We start from the raw sequence: 19,793 nt of genomic DNA, 5'->3' as shown, positions 1-19,793 counted from the left end.
CATCTCTGTGTGTCAGATCCAACATAGGGATGCTGGGCATTGGCCAGGTCCCACCTGAGTGGGGCTGGACAGCTGTGGGCTGGAGGAGCTGTGCCACTCACCCTGCTCCCCTGTCCCCACTGGCTCATGGCCCTGTTCCATAGGCACAGTGGGGTGTGGAAGCCTCCCCCTGAAGCACTGCATTTGAGTTTTACCAAAGCGTTGTGGGTTTCTCCCCACTTAGATGTGCCTTCAGGAAGGTATCGTTTTACCCCTGTCGGTCTCAGAGCTGAGCTGAGATTTTCATTCTGATCGTACTTCAGATCCTGAAAATCATTTCTGAACTTCCCACAGCAGTGATTCTTTCTGTAAAGACTCTCATCAAACAGTCTTGTGTGAGATCAGCTGTGTTATCTACCCAAAGCAGAAAAGTCTAGACTAGGCTACATTTAGAACATACCATATGCTGCTAATTGATAGAAAGTAATCTCTCCAACCTGTCCTTAGCAGCAATTCTGATGGTCTTTCTAGACCTGTTATCTTTCTAATGGGTATCAGTGGTGAAATGTAAGCTCAATTCATGATTCAATACAAGTTAATACCTTTTATGTTATGTACTGGAAATAAGTAACTTCTGATCACTCAATGAGTCTGTACTTCTGTTAAGAGATGTTTGCTGGATCTCATGGTCCAGAGAGAGTCTTCTCTTCTGTAACCCTCAGCTGGAGTGGGCAGGTCAGCAGGTGAAAGTTAAAAAAAAAAATTCATTTTGATAAGAAAATGCAGGTTTTTTTGGACTGATTTTTTTTTTTTTCATAGCAATGCATCTGATTCCAAAAGCAGATCTTATGATGAGACTGTCTTGTTTAGGATTGCAACGCGGTCAGGTGAAGACACCAAAGCCAAATGGGCAGCCCAGCAGTCCCATGTTCCTGTGAGCACCTGACCACCATGTGAGTACATGGCCTGAAGTTTTTGCTTCCCAGTTACTTTTTTTTTTTTTTTTTTTGCAGAGGGAGGGGAGGAATTCACAGATAACATTTGGTTTTCTGAATGTAATGACTCTTCAGAAGTCCTGTTTTCTTGTCATTCCTAACTGAAGTTCCCCTTTCTGGCCTCTGTCTCTCTCTCCCCTCATTTCTTTCAGCAGTTGGGATGGAGTCTCAGGCTTAAACCTTATTACACCTTGAGTTGCTGACTCAGTAAATCAGAAAAGACTTTGGCAACATCTGCTTGTGATCCTGTAACCAGATCAACAGACTTTGAGCCAGCACAGGGATATGAAGTGAAGGTCAGGAGCACAAGGCATTAGCCAATACTATTCTCATCATCTCCAGACGTTTTCTCTGAAGTGGTTTATCCGTACTCCAAACTGGATCAAGCCAAAAAGGGAGTGCTAGCTTTAAGGCATACATGGTATATACTTAATAAAAGGAAGCTTTCAAGAGAGGAATGTATGAGATAATGCAATTCAAGAGCAAGAGTAACTCGTGCTTCAACAAGTAATATGCATTTCAGTGTCTGTAGCTGATAGCCTGCCCCTACTTGTCCATGATAATTATCTCTGCTAGGAGAATGTTCAGCTCTTTGTGATCAAGAAAAACTTCTTAGCTGCCAGCTAATACATTTACAAATATATGTGACTTAGTGAATCAGCATGTAGACATGTCTATTGAGGTTGGTGAACAGTCTCCAGTTGGATAGCATAAGTGTGACAAAGAAGAAAAAGCTAGGCTAAGAACAAGACACATACTAAATCTCAGAGCCAAACCAACATGATGTGTGATAATATCTTTGTCATTTGGCGTCCTGAAGTAAAAAAAAAAGAAAATGCCAGAGCAAATTTTGTAACCTACACCAGACAAGGCTTTTTTAAAGAAAGACACACACATGCTAAGAACAGCGTAGGTTGATTGTCCAAAGGCAACAGAGTAAGGCTGGCTTCTCATGGCCTCCCACAATACAATTTTCTGTCTGCATTAAATGTGCTTACTGTCTGTATCAAATACATCGTCTAGTGCAGCTGAAAAGACATTGCTTTTTGAGTCTCAGTTGACATCCAGGCATTATGCCGTGCGCAGCCGTAAAGTCCTCCACACAGATTATACATCTCAACTGCTAAAAGCTTTTGCTAAGAGGGAAAAAGCATGTTCCTGAGCTAGTGGAAAGAACGAAGGTGAAAAACATTTCCTGCTTCTATAAAATATGCATTTGAAAATACAATATTTCATTACAATGGTCATTTGGAAACTGCAGCTGGGTTTTGTGCTGTCTGGTGTTGAAAACTCGCAGGGTGGAGACAGCACAGCCTCTGGGGCAGCCTGCTCCTCTGACCTTATGAGGAAAAGCTTTGGTACTGGCATGTTATGGCACTTGACTCTGGTTATTTGTAATGATGAGATAAATGTAAGAACAGTGGGCCTTTGACACTCCTCTGTTTCTGTGAAAAGATGTGGCCCTCCACCATCTGTCTTTGGAGGCAGTACTTTGTCACTGGATGGCTCCCTGTTTTGGGAGAGGATTTATCCAACCTCTTCTGATGGACCTATTCCATCTAATAATAAGCATTTCTGGAAGGTAAAGTGAGTAGTTGGCGGGACGCTTGATGAAGACAGCAGACAGGAATTCTTGCTTTGCAGTATTTCACAGGGGGTCTTACCTGGAGGGTGCTTTACATCTGCCTGTTTGATGTGTCCATTGAGTAGGCTGAGATGAAAGAGTAGCTGAGTTTTAGTGCAAGATTGTGCTTCTGCAGTCTAGTCTGTGTCTAAACTCCAGGAGCTTTCCTAAGGGCTTTGGTTGCCTTCGCCATTGGAGATTGGGGTTTTAGAGGCTATAAACACGCACTTCCCATGGGTTACCTGCTATGAGTTTCAGTCTTGGCCATGGATATCACAGTCTGATCTGCACTGGGGATAGCAGTGGAGAATTCTGAAGTTTTTTTTCCACCTCCCGTGCTTCAGTGGAGTAACAAAGAACTGGAACTGTGCTCAATGTGTGTTTTAACTTCAAACGTTGAAAATAGCTGAATAGCAGCAAAAGCACACTCTGCAGTAGCAGTATGCAGAGCCTTAAGTGGTTGGCAGGCAGTCATCTGATGTTTCACTAGGGCTCCTCACACACTCCAATTTCAGCACTTGTTTAACTGTTTGGCTGACCAAAGCCAAGAACTCTGAATACTGAATAATCACGTCTCGTGTTGGTACCTGTGTAAGTATGTGTATATTATTGACGTTGGATGCCTGGAAGTAATTTGAGCTCTGTTGATAAACCCCTGGGGGTTGTTTTCTCCTCTTCTTCTCTTTCTTTCTTCTTTCAGAATTTATCTTAACAGATTATATACAAATATCAGTATCTATTTAATGGTGGTAATATGAGAGGTAGAAATTCAGAGTTTCTTTGCTTGTTGATGCTGACCTCTTCTATGGCCTTAGGAGTGACATGTATGTATGTATGCAAAACATGGCAGGAATATTAACACCTACAAGTCATTAGGCTTTATGGCTCTTGATTAAGAAATTCTTTGAAGAGGTATTTTTTAATACTAAGGATCACAATGTGATGCCATAGTTTGAAGACTTTGATTGTTGCTTACTTTGACATTAAAATAATGATTTCATTTTTTGACTCGAAGAAAAACTATCGAAAAAAATCCAAATGTTTGCCAAAACGTAATGTCTGTGTTTATGATGGATCTTATCTGTAAAGATTAACCAGATGGGAAACGGAGACTGTTTGAAAATCTCTTTGCCATAGAAAATGTGATTGCAAATGTAAAATTTTAATTTTAAAGCATGTAAGGAAAGAACAGTGGATTCTGAAAATATGTACTCAGGAATGGCCTTTACCTCTGCAGTCCTCTTACTATGGATGGGACTGTTCACACGAATGGAGGCTGCAGGACTGGATCCACAGTAAATACTTGATTTAGTGGGATAATATTCTGAGCACTTTGAAATGTGATTCAGGATTCTCAGAAACATAATTCACTGCAAGTGTTTGCTGTTCCCAGGTTATTTGTCTTTCTCTATTGGTTGTACCTGATACATAGCATACAATAATGCTGTGTGGAACGCAAGTATTTCCCATTCATTTTGAGCATGTTCAGGTTAAATAACATAGTTTAGAATACCAAACAACAAAAAAGAAAACAAAAATCAAACCTTCTAAATTTTTTTTCATCATAAAGAAAACTCTAAAATCTCAGGATAAAAAAGTGAAATAAAATATGGAAGGTTAGCCTGAATTATGACATGGATTCTGATATGTTCACATTTATATTGCAAAAAAAAAAGTTATTTATTTGGAAGACTCCTGACAAAAAAATAAAAATAAAAATAAATTAAAAAAATTACATAACTAAAATGACATTTAGGCAGAATTTACAGAGCTATGCCAGAAACATTGATATGGAGATCTTGTTTTTGTGTCTTGTATCTTTTTCAGGTTCTGAAACATTTGTGTGGTGCCTGGTCACCCCCATGGAGCTCTTGCCTCCTTCTGGACTATCACTGTACCTGCTCTAGGTTGGACAACTTCATTCACAATCTGCTGTTGCATTTTCCGTAGTAGACTGATGGTGGGTGGGTGACAGGCTCTCCCTTGCCTCCTTAGCTCCCACTTCTCCCAAGATTGTGCTGCTTGATCCAGGCCCTTGACTATTCTGTGCAGAGACAGCTTCAGCAACAGAGGTAGGTGATGAGCTGTGAAGCCATGAATACAGAGTCAAAGGCAAAGGGGAATCAGCCAAGTGTGTGCTCACAAGACTTTGGTGCTACTCCTTTGGATCCCATACTGTTGTTTCTGTCATTTGGAGTCAGTTCTCTTGGCCTCTTCCAAAAGATGCAACATGTTTGTTAACAAGGGGATAGATGCTTTACAAAGATCTACGCAATTCGTCACTCACTGAGGACCTAGTTTCTGCTGATACATCTGCTAAATGGTGCACTTGGTATCAGGAATAGTCCTGCTGAAACATCTCATCAGTGAGCATACGTATTTGTGGTTTGCAATAACATATTTGCATGAACTAGTTGCTACTTGGCTTCCTAAAAAAATGTTTAAGAAATTGCTTCTGTACCGTTCCGTGTTATGATACTCAACTCTTCACTTCTTCAAAACACATTTAAATTTCCATCTAAAGGATATTGGCTCTACAGAGAGCTGTTTGAGAGTTGGCATGGCACTGTTAATGCCCAGCCAGCACTTCTGTATGTGTGCATGTGATTAATGTACTTGGGATCAGATGGTGCTGCTTCTGATTGAACCTGAGCTTTGTGTATTTCATATCTCAAAGCAAAGAACATGGTGTGAGGGACAGGGGGAGGGCGCAGCATCAGGCCTTTTATCATAGAATCATAGAATGGCCTGGGTTGAAAAGGGCCACAGTGATCACCCAGTTTTAACTCCCCCTGCTATGTGCAGGTCACCAACCAGCAGACCAGGCTGCCCAGAGCCACATCCAGCCTGGCCTCGAATGCTTCCGGGGATGGGGCATCCACAGCCTCCTTGGGCAACCTGTTCCAGTGTGTCACCAGCTCCTTCCTACAGATACCTCCAAAGATTTATTTTATTTTGGCTATAATGGTGAAAACAAATTCACCACTCATGTAGGTTAAAGAACTTATCAGACATAGTACAAAGTGCATTTTACATTCAAGCCGTGAACCCTTGGAAATAGGGGCTTATAAAGACATTGCAGACAGAGTGTTTAGCATTGCAGTGGAGTTGATGCAAGCATGGTTGGCTAAAATAATCTTGCTTTTAAGGTAAAGATTTGGATCTGTTTTTACACAACAATGTCTTGGAAATAGAGGGAAAGCATTTCTCAGGATGACTCATAAAAGTGCTTTAGAAATGCCATTAAGATTTAAGGCATAATACAGATCCTATAAATCTACTCTGCATTCTTTCACTGGGAATGAGTGACTTTTATGAAAACTAGGGATTATAAATCAAAAGCCTAAATAAGGGTGGTTTTTTTTTTTACATGTAAATATAGATTATACATTAGCTGAGCCCTGCCTTGACGGCCTTGTGTTTCCACCAGGGGCAAACAAAGTGAGCATTATTCTCCTGAGCACCAATTTTACCTTGTAAAAGCTAGTTAGCAAAAATGTGGGGAAGCATTGCTGCTGGGAGAAGATGATCAGTGGTTTGGGAAGGGGAACATTCTGCTGTCTCACTCAGTCCTGCTTTTTCATCTCCCTGTTCATTCATCTGCTTGTACAACTGTGTGTTTCCATGGCAGTATCCATGCCAAACTGCCCTTCAAAACGATGAAACGTCCTTAGGAGATGCTGATAGCTTTCCATCGTGCTAGTGCAAATATACATGACCATTTGGCCTCATCCTAGTTTGTTTTTCGCATCGTATCCTGTCCCCACCCCATAATTCTTGGGTGAAATCTGGTGCAGCAGTGCCCTCCGGCCCCCAGCCCCTATCTGCAGCCCAGGCTCATGGCAGCAGTGGTTTGCTCAGCCTTATCTGCCCTATGCTTCTATATTTAAACAAGGAGGGCTCTTGTTGGCTGAACTTATATAAAACATCGCTTGCCTGGATGGCTGACTTGTAAAGAAAGGGCATCTATCACTTTTATGCGGCATTTCAAAGAAGAAGGCATTTAATAACACCGTAAGACAAAGAAGGGAGTCTGTCTCAGTGCACAACTGGCCGGCTAATGATTAACTTCTCAATACTTAATTGGTTTGTGGCAGAAAAAAACCAGCACTGAGGTATTGCTCAGTGTTGTGCTAAGGAGCTTGTCGCACTAAAGGGATACCAACCAGAAACATGTGCAGTTGGTGTAAAATAGTGCATAGCTATGATACTTGCAAGTGCTTATGTATTTAAATGCAAGAGAGAACACTGGGCCTCATGTGTGTGTTGGTTTCCCTATAGTACTAATCCTTTTGCTCTTAGTTTCTACTTCTTAGAGAACCGAGAAGTTTGCTTATCTGTCTTCTTTCTAACTACTCCAAAAGCTGTAGATAAACCTTTCTTCTTCCATCTGTGGACGGTTTGGGTAACTCTTAGCTGGTACAACAAGGGGCAATAAAATCCTCTGCAATGTTTTTATGTAATCCAAAAACATTTCACAAATACAACTTTTTTTTAGTGAGTTTCACATCTCCCTTGCTAGGCCATAGCACTCCATACAGAGCTCTAGCACAATAGCAGCCTGTTGCACGGAGTTCGGTGTTGTGTGCCACAACGCTATCCCTAAAGATGGTCTGAGGAACCAACAGAAAGGCAGGAAAATGGAGAGCAGAGAAAAATTTATCTTTCTTTTAGCTGGGATTGCAGCTTTCATAGTTGTTACAAAACTTGTGGGTATTTTTACTGTCATCCATGAGTCATAATTTTGCTGAAAAAAGGCAGGTACCTTATATGTCCAGTTTGTTTTTAGTGACATATATAGCAAATGAGAAAGAACAGGATGTGTTGACAGTCCATTGAAAGACCCAATGTTGAATCCTCTTGGGGATTATTGTTATATGCCCTTCCAATTGAAACTATTTAAAAGTGAGACAATTGGGAAGAAAAAAAAAGTATATCTTTCTATGTCAACTATAGGAAACTGCTCAGAGTACCTTTGAACCTGCTGTGGTTTATAAAAGCAGCAACACTCAGCATGCATCTTAGCAAGTAGTCATGATCCTGAAAATGGTTCAGCAAAGTGTTGTCCCCATTGCAATTACAACTGCTGTATGGCTCTGGCCTGCTTACGTTTTGGCCTAAATTTCTTAAAAGGTGTTTGAACTTTTGTGAACCCAAAAAGCCTGTGCTGAGGACATGGGGCTGTGATTATTAAACACTTTTTCAATGTCTCTAACAGCTTTCACCCAAAGACCTTAGGACACTTGAATGCACTCATGATTAACTGCACTCTCTGCACTTTGTCCCAGTAGAAAACACCTGGGAAAGACATGTCAGCTCTGAATATACTTTCCCAACATGAGGACACAGTGGAGCGGGACCTGGACCAAAATCTACTTTAAAATACTTCAGATGCTGACGCGGTTCTGCTTTCCAGCTCTGCGTTTTGAGCGGCCCTGTTCTTCACCGCGATTTAAATCGTTAAAACCACTTCCAAACTCCAGACAAAACACAGATACAGTACAGCTCACCACCAAATGTTTGTGATGATTATACAGCAAGATGAAGTATAGGTGTACGATTTGAAGACACGGTTTCCCATGTTTTCTTTTCCCGCTGCATGACTTTAGAAGAGGAGAAGAAGGAAAGAAACTTTCCAACTGCAACACAACATACTGTGTAGAAAAATGTACTGAAGACTGAGCTCTGCCCCAGTGTTAAGATTACAGCAATCAGGCAGATGTCCCCATAATCTGAAGCCAATCATTGCCACTGACCCAAGTATAGAGCTGGCACTGGACACAGCACTCTTGTTTGCTCTGAGGATGTTCTGCAGCACTAAGGGACGTGGTTTAGTGGTGGCACTTGGTAGGTGAGGTTGACAGTCGGACTTTGATGATCTTGAAGGTCTTTTCTAACCAAAATGCTTCCATGGGTTTATGAGTCTATAAAGAACTATGCCAACATCTTGAAAAAGAGCAGCATCAGTCACTCCACACCACAGGTGTGTTTGGATAGGGATGGCTTTCTTTTTAAAAGAATAAAAAGCCATGTTAGTGCTGCAACTGGTTTTGCTGTCTATGTGACTGGATTTTGTTTGAACATCTCTGAAAGCAACTGTCAACACTGATGCTTGAAAGTCTACTTCATTCTTTCAGTATTTAGGACACATCTAAGCATAAAACCACAGAGTTGCAGAAAGCCAAAGCTTTCTGCCAGCTCTCTTACGTGACTGGGATTTTATAGTGATATCACACCTAGGTGTGACTGACGATTCATAAAGACCCAGAAGTTAGAGGTGGAAAAGATTGCTAGGTCACCAGCTCCATTTCCCTGCTAGGGTGGGATATGTGGCAGGTGTTTCTGCTCTGAGACTCACAGAAGTGCTGTGCCAGTGATGGTTGTCATTCATTATTGTCCCTGGGAGCCCAGGACTATCCTGTGGTTCTGAGCACTGCCTTCCTACAGCAGTGAGAGTCCCATTGCTCAGCTCTTCCCAGACTTGGGACATCACTGCTTGAAACATGATCTCCTGTGATCTGTTGTCCAGAAGACTGGAGGACAGTAAAGCACATGGGTTAATTTGCTTTCTACACAGGACTGGTGAGAGCTGGACAGCAAGCTGCACCCACTCTACATGATATCTTAGTCTCTCTGTGCCTATTTGTAAATCAGGGAGAAATTTCCTTTTGCTATAGGGAAGTTCATTCACAGTCAAGTGTTCTCTTCCCCTTCTTAGTAGCTGAGTGTTAAACAAAGTCACTGAAGTCTTTTATTATAATGCTTTCTGCAAAGGATGTTTCAAGCTATTCATTACTAGCTAGATTTTTACATATTGTTTGTACTTGCAGAAGTAGGTACATTGTATTATATATATATTGCTTCTTATAATTGCAAGTAAAAATTAAATTCTTTTACTATTTTATGAGACTCCTGATACATCCAACACAAAGAAACTAGAATTAAAGCGGATAGTATTTCCATTTTTTAACCACAATATGAAATCCTGTTTGCTCTCTGACTGCACATCAAATGTTGACATTAACTAGCAGATATGCCACTTCCATGCCAGGGTTTCATTCTTGGAACGTGAGATCAGGCTGATTCTGTGAAAATAAATACGAAAGAAAACACGCTCAGTGAAGTGCTCAGCTCATAAAGGCACAGTGCTAGGAAATCTGGGCAGCCACCTCCACCCCCTCTGAGCTCGCTCAGCTTGCAGCTCGCACTTCCCAAGATTGCATTACAGTTGTATTTTTTGCAGGTAGCCAGTATGACTCCATTTTTGTTTAGTTATATGATTTCAGTCTCCAGTTCCCCCCAACCCAGTGCCGTGTTCTGAACGTGCTCTTTTCTAGATACTGCAAGTATCAGATCTGTGATTATTTTTCAGCCTCTTCTGTTTCATAATAACCTGGCACTTCTCCAGTTTGTTACAAACCTTGAGACTTGTGTTTCTGTAAAGTGTTTTTTTCCTTCTCTTTGTCAGCTTCCTTAAGTTTCAGACATGACGGTACAATGAGACCCAGCATGCTGTGAGCCTACACTTTCTGCACAGTGAAACACAGTCCCCTTGCCTCATATTTGGAAGATTTGTCTATAGGACTTAGAATCATAGAATCCTTAGAGTTGGAAGGGACTAGAAAAGGTCATTTAGTGCAACTCCCCTGCAATGAACAGAGACAAGCACAGCTAGATCAGGTTACCCAGGACCTGATCCAGCCTTGCCTTGGAAGTCTCCAGGGACGGGGCATCAACCACATCTCTGGGCAGCCTGTTCCAGTGCCTCACTATCCTCACTGTAAAAGAAGTTATAAGAAGCTACTGCACTACTAGAAAACTCACAGCATTTCTTTTGGGCTGACAGTCTTGGCTATCAAGGAAGGCCATCACCAAATTCAGTCTTTGGCTGTAGGTGGGGAGAGCAGCAGCCAAGTTCATTCAGCCTTTGTTATCACCTTTGAACACGTCCAGTGAGATGAAGTGGACCCATTTTCTACTGTCCCTTTCTCTTCTGTCCAGACTCTGCCCAAAGAGATATAAATAATATCAATATTGTCTGTGTTATGCATATATGTATCTGCTCCATCCTTTCTCTGAGGATATAACAAACTCAGGCACACTCTTCTGTGTAGGGTGATACTCTGAGCACTGTGTGAACCTGCTCCTTTCAGGATCAAGGCTAGGAAAGACCAGATGAAAACAGGTAAATGTCTAAAGGAAGAAAAAGGAGAGGGAAATTTTCTCCCCTAGGATTGCATTTAGAGCTGAATAGGGAGTCCTGGGTTGAAAGGTAAGAAACAGAAATCATTTTTGTTTCTGGTGGAATTCTTGTTGGAGAAAAGTGTTGAAACAAGAGAGCTTTGGGGTTAAGAAAGTTTCTATGATCAAGTACATGGTAGCTGAGAATTTGCTTTAAATAATTTCAGTGAGCAGGGAAACTAATTTCCTTTCCCAATGATGTGGTGGAAAGGCAAAACGTTGGGTTACACCTCAGACAAAAGGAAAGGTAAACACTTTGCATTAAGTTCCTTGTGCATTTCCTAGTTTTACAGACAGCTTTGAAATTTATAGTGCAGATGCAGTGGTTGGAAGTACATGCTCACCTTGCCTGACCTCCCACACAACACCAGCCTTTGAATCTGACCCTGTAATTTCTGTATCAAGCACCTCTCTCTCTTTGAGCTATAACATTGCTCTTAGATATCCATCTAGTCCTAACTAGAAGACTGCTAATAAAAGAATTCCATCACATCCATAGGTAGCTGTGTTTAAATCACTAGGATAAGCCTGTATATTTAAGGCCTTTCCCAAGGACAAGAGAGCAGCAAGAATTTGCAGTAGAGGCCAGCAATTGTAGGAGGGTGAACATCTGCAGGTCCAAGCATTCTGTTCACAAAGCTCTAAAATCAGGAAAGCACAAAGCATTGCTTAAGATGCCACACAACATAAACAAAATGTTATGGAGAAGACTTGCTCAGAAAAGTGTTCTTCACAAAGTTAAAAGACTTTGATGGAGTACATTGGTCTTCACGGCTGACAAGTGGGAGACTAGACATAATTAATTGAGATCAAATTAAAAACAATTTGGGAAAGTATGTGTGCGTAACAGTACCTGTGAAAATATATATTTCTTTTCATACTATATCTCTTTACAACCCATCTTTTCTCTGTCCCAACTATTGTAACAGTACTTCACTTACTTTTTTTGTCACTGGAGGACGTTCAAGGATTTATTGTTTTTTGCATAGCTGTAGAGAATGGAGGGAAGCATGTTTCTATCTTTCTGTTCTCTATGTGGTTCCTCTGTCCCAGATCATACTGTGGACCACCAAGTGGTCACGTAATGCATCCTGACCTGCAGACAAGTGGTACATTCCTTCTTCAGCATCCTTGATACCTCCTCCCTGGAAGGAAAGACACAAGGTGGTTGCCACCATTCCCTTAACACTGCTTTTCAAAAAACATAGCCACAGTTTCTCAGACCTGAATATGAACTCTCAGGTAGGGCAGTTGACAACATGCTTTTTGTATTACTGAAGCAGCATTGTTCTTATCAAAGTCTGAACAAATTGGCCAACTCGAGCCATGCAATGGCTGCGTATCCTTTTCATATAGATCTTTTGATATGCTTTAACATGTTGAGGAGTTTTCTTGTCTTTCTGTGTTTTCTTTTCTCATCTCTAAACCTGCACTGTAAGCCCCCGAATCCTTACTCTTTTGCTTAATTCCTTTTCTGTCTCCCACTCTCCTAAATACAGACCTTCTGTTCTTAGCACACATCAATCAAAGCATAAACCCCAGAGAAAAACACCTTGCCCATGCAGCTGCTGGGTGGCAGGAGCCTCACATGGCAGAACCAAGGCACTGCCCATACCCCAGCTGGTGCCCATCAGCCCAATTGCTCCATCTTCATTGCATCACACTGGAAAGGCTTTCTGAAACACATGTGCTCATTCTGTGAAATAAACCCTGGCTGACTCACTCAGAAATAACAATAGGATTTCCTCTGAAGGGAATGTGTGTAGAAATGCCCTTTCAGTGACTCTACCACCTTTGGGTACCTGCTTTCACTTCATATTCCAACAGTGTTAATTTGTATATTTCCCACACTTTGTCTTCCGTTTGTTGTTCCATCAGTGAGATCTGTAAAGTTTAAACCATCTGACTTTGCAGTCAATTCAGTTCCATAATCTCTTACTGGAGATATTTTTCACCCGAGTTAACTTTCCCACTGATAGTTCTTTAGTTCCTTTGTCTCGTGCTGTTTTCCCAATTTCAGCTATCCAGGAGAGATTTGCAGTGTTTGAGATGACTGAGGTAACCCCTGGGTTATATTGTTCCAAGTGTTTCTGTGTTCATCCAGACCACTCCAGCACTACATTTGCTTCCATGCTACAGAAAGAGCTGTTCCATGTTTTTAGTGCATCTCAGGATAGAATGGCCACTATTGTTCCTAAATGACTACATAGGCATCTGAAAGCCATTCTGGTTAATTTAACTACAAAGGTATAACGAATCCAAAAAAATGTAGGAACCTTACTTAGATTCAGGAAAATCTCTTTCAAGGCTGATGAAATTCCCCTGCCTCTCAGAAAACTACCCAAACAAGTGCTCTGGTGTGGGTTCCCCCCCCCCCCCCCTCATAGAAGCCTCTTAAAAGGAGAGCGAGTGGGTCACCACCAGGTCAAGAGCCTGTGGTTATGAACATTACCTTTCATTCACTGGAATCAGTCATCACACAGCCCCTGCATGATGTCGGGCACAGCCTTGTGTCACCAGTCCTTCAAGATGAGGTAAGACGTTTATGGGTGGCAGCATTGAGTGTGTGGCCCAAAGTTATATGCTGTGCAATAATTCACCTCTTCCATCCAAAACTTGGTTAAAAATTATGCAGAACAACTTTAAGGGAGTAGAACATGCTGTGTTTTTCATCCAGTATTCATTTCAAGTTGTGGGCAGTTTATCTAGCAGTAATTTAAATGCAGTTAACCTGTACATTGTGAATAAAATGACATTTCAAAAAGCTACTAAATGCCTTCTATGAAGAAAGTACAAGTACAACCATTAAAATACTTAGGCCTGAGATGTTTAAAAAAAAAAAAAAAATCTTCAAAAGTGTGTTTCTGAAGACCAAGGTAGTCATGAGGAAAAGATTAATGCTATTCATTAATCTATCATAATACATCTATTCCAATTATTTTAGTCTTTATTAAGAAATAACATCTGAGGATACACAAAATACCAAAGTTTACCCTTCTGGGGCATAGCGCCATTAATGCATCCAGTTTCATGAATATGGACACAGAGGTTATAAGCACCTGATAATATGGTAGCTGCCTACATCAACTCTTATTAAGCTTCTATTATTTGCACTACCATTCTGAAAATTATAGAAGAGTTTGAGAATTTAGGAATCCTATATGTAACATCCCAGTACGTTAGAAGCCCTCATTCTTGAGTCTAGCTGCTGCTTGGAATTAGCAGACCTGGAAATGAGTTAAATACAATTATTATTATTATTTTTTTTTTTTAAAGTAAAAAATAACAAGCATATGCTCTGCAGAGCTGTACACTTCAAGGAATCTATTATACCAAAAATAAAATTCCTATCTGAGCCAGTTATAAGGGAAAAGAAAAAAATCCCTTTGGATTACTCTGCTAGGGAAGTTTTGTAGTATTGTTCTTCCAGGTCAGGAGCATGCTGGTAGATGTCATAGTTACCAGTGCTCTTTCCTCTGGACTGTTCAAACTGATAAAACTTTAAAAATTACTCAGTAAAGATGGAACTTGCTTCATCAAGCATAAACCATTTAAAAGTTAGAAATCTATTTCAAACAAACTACCTATCCTAGGCAAAGAGGCAGACACCAAGTGGCAATTCTTCCCACCTATTTATAGAGGGCTATCTGAAGACAGGGTGGGTACTAAAGCACTCATTAATCTCTCTTTATGCATGAGAAGCAGAACTTACCATGCTGTTAGGCAGAGCATAGAAAATATGAGGTAAAATGTTTATTTTCCAAGAGCAATTAAGTGCTAGTGAGGTCCTGCCTGAATTTGGGCACTGCTTCTGAAGGAACTGGCTAGTTTGGCAAGTGCTGGCCTATCCAACACATGATGATATTTGTAATGCTATAATGTGATGGAAAGTACAGCAATAATAGCAGAGTAGCAATGACTTGACTACAGCAAACACAGAACAAGCCCAAGTGCAGCAGACATAGACACAAAAACAAAGAAAAATTAAATTCTACTTACCTTTGGAAAGCCTTAGGTAGGCACAGACCTCCAGGGAGATAACCTTGTCTCCACTGCCAGCCCTTAAATGAGGGATGGGAAGGGGTGAATCCTGGCTCCAGCCCTTCTGGTCATTTAGCTGCATTGCATACACCTGAGCTCCCCTGGGTTGGCCCTGCCTTCCCACCAGGTGCTCAATCACTGCTTCAAGCTGTGACTCAGCATTTCCACTACAGTATTAAAAAAATAAAAGCACTCAATTTGGAAGGCAACATCGAAGTAACTCCCAGTGGTGTCTAAATCATATCTTAAAGGAAAAAAACAACAATAACAATAACAACAACAACAAAAACACCCTAAAAAGAAATAAAAAAGAAATTAGGAAAAAAAAAACCCTAAAACAACCTAATGCTCTTCCTACAATGAAATTCACAGATTGAGGTAGATTTGTACGGCCTAGCCTTACCACCTGACTCTCAGTTCCCTCCCAGACTACTTTGCATGTCTGAATTAGAATCACATAATCATGGAATCATAGAACCTTTAGAGTTGGAAGGGACCTCCAAGGGCCAACTCCCCTGCAATGAATAGGGACACCACATCTAGATCAGTTTGCCCAGGGGATTTTAGTCATAATTAGTTATAGCTCATGCTGAGCACTCAGAACCAAATCATGTTCAACCTACATCTATATCATCCTGGATCTGTTTTTCTAGGTCTTGCTTTGACCACTTGTTTTCTTTTGATTGGTTAACACAGCAGTAGTAGTTATTATTGAAGCAAAATAAAGTTAAATCAGACATTTTCCAAAAGGTTATGGGAACTATGGACTCATGACCCAGGAAACCTCACCAGATACAAGTCAGCTGTGGTCACAAAGTGTAGAGAAGCATTTTCAGAAATTTTCTTTCAGTTGTTTTAATTTTACATATCACAAGGTGCTTAATAAGATGCCGTGTGCAATGCTTAAGTGAGCTGCTTCTACTTTACAAGTGGAATTACCCAAAGACAAGCCAGGTTTTGTGTGGATTTCTGCTGGGACGCTGAGGAGGCGGCAGGTGGTAGCACGGTCGGTGCCAACTATGACGGGGCTGCCCGACTGGAAAGAGAAGTGGAGGTGAAAAATGTTACCACATCTCTAGGTCACCTTTCCCCCTTCAGAGCCTCCCACTCTGAAGGAAGTCTTGCTGGTCAAAGACTCTCATTGTGCCCCTGGTCGATCTAAATAACATAAAATGTTCAGCGTGGGTGGGCAGTTAAGGCTAAGGCAAACACCCTGCATTGCCAAGCAACGGGGTTATTTTAAGCAGGAGGCAAGATGCATTTCAACAGATGCTGTTTGAAAGAAATAACCACAAAGATATAGGAAACACCTGCAAGTCTTTGTTGTGGGGCCCAGAAGGAGTGTGAAACCCACCTGTACCTTTTCTGCAAAAATTGTTGTGTTAATATCCATTAGGCAGAAAAAAAAATGAGACTGTTGATTGGGCATGCTTTGTTTGTGAAAATGAGCTCGGGTTCACGTGATTGCTACTATAAATGTGTAAAAAAAAATTCCATCTTCAATATTCATGAAAAACAGTGGAATACAGGAAAGGCCTGAAGGGTTGGTTGTCCCTTCCAGTGCATGGCACGCCTGCACCCACCTGTGGGACACCATGCTGGCTGTGTATCTGTTGTGTTTTAGGATTTCAGCCTCAATATTTACTTACTGACATCCCCACAGACACAGCTGTGACTTGCAGATGTCACACAAGCACAGTTTCATCAAGCACACTTTGTCTCAGTTAGTTTCATTTGATGACTTGAAAATATCAACTTGAATGGGGAGGAGATGGTCATCTCTATAGGAACAGGTAACTACGTAACATGTTTTTAATCACATGTAGATTAAGGCTAGAAGAGAATATTATAATGATTTAATCTGGCTTTCTACATAGTACAGGCCAGACTAAAATAGTAAGTAGAAGCCTATCTTTTATAAAGAAATCAAATTAAAGAAATTTAAAAAATTAAGTGCTGGGGAAACCATGCATGAGAAATTCCTGCAGTGATGGGCTGTTATTAAGTTAAGGCTGTCACCTTTCTTCCAGTTTGACTTTGTTTAGCTTCAGCTTCCATTCTCAATCTCACAGTGGTTTTGTCTGATGTGTTGAAAAAAATATCAGTGTGTTTTTTTCTAATCCCTTTTGCTCTAGGTTAGGGTCTGGGCAGTCTCCACCTTTGGAGATTCAAATAGATCTAACTTTTATTATTATTCCACATTTTCCAAAAGTTGTATTATTATTGCATCTGTCTTCTGGCTTCAGAAGTGGAAGACACATTTTTTTCCAGATTTGACCTTTTAATTTCTCATTTCCTCTACATTTCTTTACAAATTTGCCCCTTGGTTCTAACATGGTTGACAGAGTAGAACCAAAAACCTGTAGGAACTGTGAGCTGCCACTCAGTCCTGCATGCAGTAGTGCTGCTTTCAGAGCTATGTTTTATTTCTGGATGTGTTTCCAGCTGATGAGTTTTTGTGAGAAGCAGCAAACATGGTGAATATGCTGACACCAAAGAAGAATAGAAGAAAACCAGGGCAGCCCCTCTCGCTGGGTTCCTGTGTGCCTTGGTCCTCACAAACAAAGCTCAAAGTACAAATGGCATTGCACTGAGGGACCCTTGTACCCACCAGGTGGGTCCAGTGCTATGAGAAGTTTTGACTTAACACATCTACCTCTGCTACACTTTCTTAGGAAAATATCACATTAATGCTACTAATGTCATCATATTCCCATAAAAAGCATCACAGCAAGAATCTGAAGTAATGGCAGTAGTGCAGCTTGGAGCTGTGGAGGTCTTGGACTACATAGTATGTTTGTTACGTCAAAGACCTTTTCCTGGACTCTAGCTTCAGGCTGTAGCATGTATTTGTGTTTGACAAGCACACATAGCCTGTCTGCCTTGATCCAAGCAAAGTGGAAGTCATGTAACCACGTCTGCTATGGGAGTAAGTCTAAGAGATAAAAGGTTGAGAGTCTGAAGTAGGATTGGAATAAGGCTGTATCTGCCTGCAAAAATACAATGCATTCATGCACCTTCACTTTCCCCACCAAAAATATAAAAGTTTACAGGATGTATGAAAACAAAAAGAAATCACTTCCCTGCATCAACTGAAGCTAATCTGCATCTTTATATGCTTCAACAAATACCTGGTTGAAAGATCCCTGTTGGATGAGCCCCAGCATGTGGCTCTTGTCAAAATTTACACAGATTTCATCATCGTGAGACACTGATCTGTTTCCTGTGTCTGCCTGCAGTCAGATCTATTTACTTTGGTCTTTAAATAACCTATTGCTGCACTCGAGGGGTTTTTCTTAATCCTGTAGAAGTACAAGGCAACTGGAGTTCTGATTCACGTGTTGTAAGTTAGTTTTTTTAACATTCCCATTGTGACTTATTTTTAGAGAGTATGACCCAGAAAATGTCCTTTACTTTTGTAGGGCTTTCAGTGATGGACAGCAGCAAACCCATCCTTTCAATGCTGAACCCAACAGGTTTGATCTAGAAACAATTGCAGTGTAATAAGTGAGGAACCCCAGGATGCCATTTTTACAAGTTTGCTTCTTGTAAAAATCTTCTATTCTATTACATTAGTTTTCTCAACAAAAGAAAGGCCTCCTCCTTTATTGGGATAATATGAAAAATAGAGAAGAGAAAGAGACCATCTAGGGCTGAAGGAATGCTTACAAATCCCAAGGTTTTGATAGGTTATAAAAAAAAATAAAGATCAAATACCTAAGCATTTGAAGTTTTCTTCCTTGAACTGTCAAAAGTCACATATGAATGTATCTTGATCTTTCCTTGTAAGAATAAGAAAAGACTTGTTCTAGGGCATGGCTCTGAGTCCCACATTGTGATTTGGACAACTATTTCACTGTCCTACAGGACTGAGATGTCTTCTTAAAGTTTGTTCTCTCAGCTGAACTCTCCACTGCTGTTATATTGCAGAAAGAAGAGATAGCAGTGCTATGCATCTGTATCCAGTAAAATACCACTAAATTTGCTGTCCAGAGGCTCATCTCTTTGATCTCAGAGGAAGTAAATGCCCCAATTGTAATGATCTCTTCTTGCTCTCACTTCTGAGACTAATGTTACAATTGCAAGAAGGTGAATCAGGAGAGAATAATAATTCTAAAAGCATGATGTGTCCTGAGAATGCTGTTCATGTTTGGCATCCTCCAAAGTGGGCATGGTGGTGATGGCTGATGGCTGAATTGTTGATCTTAGAAGTCTTTTCCAACCTTTTATGATTCAATGATTCTGTGATCTTATTTAGAGGAAATAACAGTATTAAACAACTTCTTTCCCTCTTTGTTTCAGGCATTGTTCTCAAAATGTAGTCTGTAGCATGATAAGAATCTTTGCTGTCAGGGAGAAGAATGAGTTACATGAAATTTTTGCTTTGCTTAAGGAGCACCATTCCTGAAAGTTTAACAGTTGTATCGCTTTAAGCAGAATGGACTTTGGCCTGAAGAAAATGACAGGCCTTGGGTTCATTATGCTATTCATAAACAGAGAAAATACTTAAAAAGTTTTCAAAACTCTTTTCATCTGACAGGTAACTGATGCATCTTCTTGGATTAATGGGTCATTATACAGGATACCCCTGCAGGCTAAGGTTCTGCCCCTTCCCTGTTGGCAAGTTATAGCACGACGAAGGTATGCAAGTGTCAGAAGCATCTCTTCCATCGTGATTGGTGTCACCTAGCAAAGTGATGAAATACCAAGCAACCAAATCAAGGCCCGTTGCCATCAAAAGCCTGTCGTGCTGACACTGAGAACTAGAACAATAAAAAAGAAACGTCGTTTCTATTTCTTTGCACAGAAAGTGATGTTTTTATGTTTATCTAAAGAACAAAAGGATCCTGATCCATAACTAGAGCTGACATTCAAAAAAATACTGAAATGAAAGTACCACCAATGTGAAATAG

At 40.7% G+C, this 19,793-nt stretch overlaps 1 long non-coding RNA gene across 1 annotated transcript in view; it reads right to left on the bottom strand.

Moving 5' to 3' along the window:
- The window catches only part of LOC128077651 (uncharacterized), a 30,132-nt gene that overhangs the window by 1,945 nt on the left and 8,394 nt on the right, over positions 1 to 19,793 (bottom strand). Inside the window, exons 4-8 of the long non-coding RNA XR_008205111.1 lie at positions 14,839 to 15,916; positions 13,292 to 13,570; positions 11,936 to 11,984; positions 10,423 to 10,602; positions 582 to 9,683 (exon numbers count right to left, since the gene is read on the bottom strand). This is a non-coding gene — a long non-coding RNA (uncharacterized LOC128077651). The remainder of the gene's footprint in view (positions 1 to 581; positions 9,684 to 10,422; positions 10,603 to 11,935; positions 11,985 to 13,291; positions 13,571 to 14,838; positions 15,917 to 19,793) is intronic.

Source organism: Tympanuchus pallidicinctus, unplaced genomic scaffold (assembly GCF_026119805.1).
Source record: "Tympanuchus pallidicinctus isolate F22 unplaced genomic scaffold, pur_lepc_1.0 scaffold16, whole genome shotgun sequence".
In the NCBI taxonomy this organism is placed as follows: Eukaryota; Metazoa; Chordata; class Aves; order Galliformes; family Phasianidae; genus Tympanuchus; species Tympanuchus pallidicinctus.
This window is presented reverse-complemented; position numbering and strand designations above follow the sequence as displayed.